The following is a 7,498-nucleotide window of genomic DNA, read 5'->3' as shown; positions in this document are numbered from 1 at the left end:
AAAAATTATAAAAATAATTATTTGGGTTTATTTAGTAATTACGTAGAATTAAAATTGTTTTGTGAATACATTAAGGGTAAAAACAAAAATAAATACAAAAATATAATAAAAATGTTTTCTTAAATTTTTCTACTAATCTATATGATTAACTAAGACTATAAAAATTATGTATGTAATTTTTAGATATTTAATTTATTATTTAGACATTTTTGAATAATGTTCGATTAATAAAACACTATTATTTTTGAAGTAATTTAGGTATTTATTTAAAGGTAATTATATTTAATATATATAAGACATACTAAGGTATAATAACTAAATATTAAATAAAACTTAGGTTATATTATCACATATATAATTATTAAGTACATTAATAATTCGTTGTGTGTATACACCTAAAGTGAAGGTTAATCAAAGATAATGTATAATTCATGTGAACTTCATCGCTACTCACGGTCGTAAGTGAATGATGTCTAGGTTGCCATTTATGGGTAAGCTTGTGGATCTCGAATGCCATGACTTAGATTCTGGTCAAGAATCCTGGGCCCCCGGTTACATCTGGTCATTCCTGACTTATTTGATAGCAACGAAGTTTGAGTAGAGTTGTACAACATCTTGCTAAAGATTAACCCGAACTTTCTAAAATTGAAAAATTACTATAAGTGGAAACTTTCCATAAATAGTAACCTTCCGAAAATGGAAATTCTTTAGTGAACCATTACTATCAATATAGTACTATATACTATTGTCTGTTAGGCAATGTCTGATCATACGTTCTATCTCTAGGTTGAGATCTCGGTCACGTCCTTCCGTTCAATTCTTTCGTGTTCTACTAAGGTGAACTTCATAGCCCCACTTTTTACTGTTTCATAACTGTTTTACAACTTTTGGGGTGAGACACATGCTTGCTTTATAACTGTTTTACACTTAGACACAAGTACTAAATTGTTAACTATGCTGTCATGCTTTGATTCATGCTAAATCCCTACCGTAATATCGTCAATTGCTACGTTTAAATGCAAACTTAATTATTGTGAGTAGGCCTATTGAGAGTAACGTCTCTAACCATTCGACCGTTGGTCTTTGGTTACATAATAATGATTCCACGACACTGACAGTACAAGGTGTCATAGGGTAAACTTGTTTAGTAGCGATATTACAAAATGCAGCAACACTTTTAGATTGATATTTCTATATCAGTCAACTTTAAACTAAATCTTGTGGTCTAAAACTTTGGATATTATTTATAAACCTGTGAATTTCACTCAACCTTTTTGGTTGACACTTTAAGCATGTTTTGTCTCAGGTGATGATTGAGCTAGCTGTTTGCAACTTTGTGATAATAGATTTGATGCTTGCATGGAGTCCACATCGCATATTATATTTTAGTTCATAAACATTTATTTTACGTTTTAATAATAATGTAAACATGTATTACTGCTTCCGCTGTTTTATTAACAAATGTTTTATTTATAAAGTCTCATATAGAGTCGTTCTCGTTTATACAACTGTGTTATGATATGATTGGTCACAATTACCCCTGGTCCATTTTGGGGGGTGTGACATATATTTACATAACGGCCCCTCAAGTTTACACTTTCTCATGGGTTAAAAGTGTAAATATATAATTTAATTAAAATAAAAGAAACTAATTCCACATGAATTTATAACGGACTCTATCTTCTCGCTCGGTGCGAGTTAAATTTTTCCGAGACCACCATTCAACTCGGAAAAATCTTACGAACCCAACGGGACTAACTATACGCGAAACGGACAATTTTTAAAAAACGCTAAACACAACGACAACCCGTATCTTCCCGCTCGCCACGAGTTAAATTTTTTCGACGACAGCGTCAGACTCGAAATAATTTTATGAACAAAACGAAAATAACCACATTCGAAACGGACAATTTTTTAAAAACGCTAAACACAACGACAACCCGTATCTTTCTGTTCGCCGTGAGTTAAATTTTTCCGACAGCACCGTTACACTCGAAAAAATTTGTTGAACAAAACAAAACAAACTACGTTCGAAACAGATACTTTTTAAAAACGCTTAACACAACGACATCTAAAACGGCGCTTAACACATGGGCCATGTTCCCCTCTGTAAATACACAACGCTACGTTAAATATGAATACGCATCCCGAAAGCTCCCCGCAACGCGCGAGCCGGTCCGGACTAGTTTTAATTAGAAACCACATTTAACCTTAAATAACAAAATAGGCGGTGGGCTGCACTTGCATCACACGCAATTAATTTATTGGATCTCCGTTATAAAAGTCCACATCCGTTTAGGGTTTTATTATTCATCTTTTTTCCCCACTCGTCTTTTATTCGGCCAACAATAACAATTATAAAAACCCAATTCAATAATAGTCCAATTCGATTACTCGGGTTCAAGCCCAATCCCATCCTCGATATCCAACAAACTTTTCTGGATCACTTGGTCCAATTCGATTACTCGGGTTCAAGCCCAATCCCATCCTCGATATCCAACAAACTTTTCTGGATCACTTCGATTGCAGGCTGCTTCGACCTTGATTTCATCGCTGCTTCAGCCATCACGGTATATATACCATATTTTACATGCACATATATGTACAAAGTTTATCATATCGTTTAAACCCTAACCCTAGCGTTAAGTTTTAATTTATAACCTTAATTTCTTTCACTCTTAATATGTTGTTTGTCAAATTCATGTTTAGATGATTAATTGACATTAATAGTTTCGTATACGAATCGAAAGCATAATTTGTCGTTGAATCAACCCTAGATCTGATTTTTTTTTTTTAGTTTCAAAATTTGATCTTTTTGACTTTCGTAAGGTCACTTATTGGTTGTTAAGATCACAAGCGCATAGCTTACTTTTGACTATTGATGATACTTGGTTTCTTACAAAGCAAATTAATTTTTAAGCACAATTATTTTCGTACTAAGTATAACTCATGTGACAATTACTGTAAGAAAATGTATATAAGACGTCCTTTGAAGTTTGAACTAAACATACTAGGTTGAAGACGTTTTTGTTCTATATATGCTGAACCTTGCTTTATAACAGGAATATTTGCTAACTCTGGACCAAAAAAGTGTAATGTAAATGTTGACTATAAACTTGAGATAAATAATGATATAACAGTTGGTACTGTTTATGTTATCAGAATTTGTAATTTGTAATGATACACTATTGTTTAATCTTTGGACCCAACCTGACCGGACTGTTCGCCTGGCATAGTTACAAGGTAAACAAACACTTAAAAAATAAATTCCAAACACCTCCTTAAATGTATTATGAGATTTGGGAAAGATTGAATAAGTATGATTGATTTATAGGCGATTTATTATTCATATTCTGTTTGTATGTTACTTTTTTGTTGAGACTTGCTTTAATCTCAATGTGTGAGTTGCATCTTTTATTCGATAGCAGGTATATGGAACACATGGATACTAGTCCTTTTGAAAGTAACGCCCTGACTAACGTAGAGATGCAACCAGAGTATTTCGACGAACCAATGAATGATGTAGAGACACAACCTACCAAACGTAGGAAAAAAAAGTCTGCAGTTTGGGAACATTTCACTATTGAAGATGTCGGTGCAGGAGTTAGAAGGGCCGTTTGTAAGGAATGCTTTCAATCCTTTGCATATAGCACGGGTTCCAAAGTTGCTGGCACAAGTCACCTTAGACGTCACATCGCTAAAGGAGGTTGCCCTGTTTTTCTTAAAAACCAGGACCACACGAACCCATCGACCCCATTTAGTGGGCCCACGAATGTGCCTGTTAACAACTCTGGTGGTACTATTAGTAACACACCTAAAAGGCTTTACAGAACACCGGCTGTTTTGACTTTTGACCCTGACAGGTGTCGCGAAGAGATGGCTCGAATGATCATACAACATGATTATCCACTTCATATGGTTGAACATGCAGGGTTCATGGCGTTTGTGCATAACCTTCAGCCAAATTTCAACATGGTTAACTTTGATACTGTTCAAGGTGATTGTGTAGCTACTTATCTTAGAGAAAAACAAACTATCCAGAAGCTGATCGATGAAATGCCGGGTCGAATCTGCCTTACACTTGACCTTTGCAGTTCGTATCATACAACGGGCTATGTTTTTGTGACGGGTCAGTTCATTGATAGTGAGTGGAAGATACACAAAAAGCTATTAAACGTTGTGATGGAACCGTACCCCGAATCAGATTCAGCATTCAGCCATGCGGTATCGACCTGTTTGTCTGATTGGAACATGGAAGGAAGGTTATTTTCGCTCACAATTAACCAGCCTTTGAGTGAAAATGGTATTAATAGTCTTAGAAGTTTACTTTCAGAGAAGAACCCGAACATTCTTGATGGTCAACTGTTGTTGACTAATTGTTTTGCTCGATTTTTAAGCTGCGTTGCTCAAGAAGTACTCAAATCGGGTGAAGAAACCGTTAAGAAAGTCAGAGACTGAGAAGTATGTGAAAACATCAGAATCATTAGAGGAGAAATTTGTTGCACTTAAACAGGAACTTCAAGTAGTCAGTACTAAAACTTTGTCGATCGATGATCAGACTCAATGGAATACAACTTATGAAATGTTACTAGCAGCTTCGGAGTTAAAAGAAGTGTTTTCTTGCTTAGATACTTTAGATCCTCATTACAGTAAAGGCCCAACTGATGAAGAGTGGGAAAAAATTAAAACTCTTTGCACATATTTGAAGTTACTTTTCAATACTGCAAGTCTGCTTACATCATCAACTGTACCCACGGCTAATACGTTCTTTGATGAAGCATTGAAGCTTCAATTGGAACTAACGCGTGCTTCTACAAGAGAGGATCACACAATTAGCATGTTAATTAAATCGGTTCATGAAAGCTTTGATAAATATTGGAAAAGTAGTTTTTTGATGTTAGCCATTGCAGTGGTTATGGACCCACGGTTTAAGATGAATCTAGTTGAGTTCCGTTTCAAAAATATTTTTGGTGATGAGGCTGCGTCGTTTTTAAAGATTGTCGATGAAGGGATTCACGAGCTTTATTTGGAGTACGTCGCACTATCGTTACAACTCACGCCTGCTTTTGTCGATGTAGTAAACGGTGAATCGGGTGATGTGAAACAAGATGATGATGGGCTGGGGCTAACGGATTTCGATGTTTATATAATGGAAAGTACAAGTCAACAGTCAAAGTCAGAGCTGGATCAATATTTGGAAGAGTCTCTTTTGGGTAGGATTTCTGAGTTTGATGTTATGAAATGGTGGAAACTGAACGAGGTTAAGTACCCGACGTTATCGAAGATGGCTCATGATATATTGACAGTTCCTGTGTCGACTGTTTTTGGCGACGCGGTTTTTGATACGGGTGTTAAAGAGATGGATCGTTATAGATGTTCGTTGAGGCCTGAGACTGTAGAGGCACTTTTTTGTGCCAAGGACTGGATGCATAATGAACATGTGGAGATTAATGACTCTGCTGTGGAGATGGAGTTTCCTATTTAGTTTTCAGTTTGGTACTCGAAAAGGTTGTTTATGTTTAGAGTTTGTTGATTTGTGCATGATTAGGTTTGAGTAGAGTATGAGTTTAGTTTTATTTTCACTATTGCAGACTTGGGTTGTTGCACCCTTGACATTTGTGATTTGGATTATTAATATTATTATTATTAAGCTAATTTATCTATTGCTTTGGTGTGAAATGTGTTTTTTCTAGTGCACGCTTGTTATGGTTGCAAACTAATACTCGTAAGTTTTTATGTTATACTGTATTTTTTTTTTAAAAGGCAAGTTGTTGGCATTATTCAGAGGGGACTTAATCCCTTTTGCAATCATATGCCACGCACATGTGCGTTTTCGGGAGGACCAATCCTTAAACCATCATGAGGGGCGCGGACCGGGTTTGAATCCTGAATAAATCCGAATGAAAGGACCGGATCAATTTGGAGCTCCATATTTCAGATTGATTTTGTGCTTAGGACGGGAAAATGATGACTCTGTTGTTTATCTTTAGAGTTTGTTGATTTGTGCATGATTAGGTTTGAGTAGAGTATGAGTCTAGTTGTATTTTCACATTTGTAGACTTTTGTGAAATGTGTTTTTTTTTTTTCTGGTGCACCCTTGTTATGGTTGCAAACCCATACTCATAAGTTTTTATATTATACTGTATGCTCCCATATTCAAATTTACAATTACAAGTCATTATCCACAGACAAGCTAGAATTGTCTTTGTGGTTCGGGGAATATCACCATCTAAATGGGCTAATTAAGCCCGATTTGTATAAATCCACTAGAGACCATTTGTATTAAACGCACTTAATTTGTGTTTGTGTATTCATTTATAAGACGAATTACGTGCCTTACTGAACATTTATTAGTGTTTAGTATGAACATTTAATATTGAGACAGGTTTTTTGTTTAGGTATGCTGCATACAGTTTAGTTTATATATCACATCACATGCGTAATTAAAATAACTAATTCGTTTTGATTGCAGAATCACACTACTTCATATTCATATTATCTATGCGAAGATTTAATTGATGAAATCATTGGAAGACTACCACCCAAATTCCTACTTTTGTACAGATCACTCTCAAAAATCATGGTGTTGTCGTATAAGCAGCCCCAGTTTTATCAGAATGCACGCTCTTAGATCTGTGAAAACTCCCAAAAAAGTTATTGTTCGACAACGGATTCACTAATAGAAACAGGTTGTTCGGGTTGGTCTTAATGTTTTCTATACTTTACATCCAGAAGAAGAAATCCTAAATCTATCAAGTTTCCTGTTAGCGATTTCCATGTTGTTGGTTCATGTAATGGAATTATTTGTCTTTACGAGAAAAAACCAAAATATACAATTACATTATGGAACCCTTCAATTGGTCGTAAACTGACTGTTCCTAAACATAATTACGGATCCTTATCAGTCGGGTTTGGTTATGACCCTACCACGGATGATTATAAGGTTGTGGGTATATTATGCCGCCAAACAGAAACACATGAAAGAGCTACCTTAAAGTCTTTCATATATTCTATGAACACAAACTATGGAGTGTGGTTGCTCCCCAGCTGCTCTGTTTTCGTATGTGTATGTTACGTCATTGGCGTGTTGTGTAAACGGAACATTACATTGGGTTGTTAAATGCGAGTCAAAAACCACTATTGTGTAATGACGTTCAATTTGAGTAGTAATGTTTTTTGAATGATTCAATTGCCACAACCTAGTTGATGAACACTACAACTTACTGTGGTCAAAGGTTCTCTAGCTGTTATTGCTCTTCAAAACGACAAAACTTGGATTTAGGTGAGAGGAAAGTATAACAATGTTGAATCTTGGTCTAATGCTTTCAATTTAACAAGTATTAGAATTGGAATTAAAGAAGCGGAATTGGAATTAAATGTTAGGAAGAGGGGATCGCCCGGATGTTGGGAGATATAAATTTTAGAGAAAAACAACTCTATTACTCACAAGAATAGATTTACAGAGTATTACAAAACTCTTACAAAAAAAAACTCTCAA

General features: G+C 35.3%; 1 pseudogene; it reads left to right on the top strand.

The window, feature by feature from the left end:
• The first annotated feature begins 3,441 nt into the window (after positions 1–3,441).
• On the top strand, positions 3,442–5,554 carry LOC139904200 (zinc finger BED domain-containing protein DAYSLEEPER-like; annotated as a pseudogene).
• The last annotated feature ends 1,944 nt before the right edge of the window (positions 5,555–7,498 follow it).

Source organism: Rutidosis leptorrhynchoides, chromosome 4, assembly GCF_046630445.1.
Source record: "Rutidosis leptorrhynchoides isolate AG116_Rl617_1_P2 chromosome 4, CSIRO_AGI_Rlap_v1, whole genome shotgun sequence".
Taxonomy (NCBI): domain Eukaryota; kingdom Viridiplantae; phylum Streptophyta; class Magnoliopsida; order Asterales; family Asteraceae; genus Rutidosis; species Rutidosis leptorrhynchoides.
This window is presented reverse-complemented; position numbering and strand designations above follow the sequence as displayed.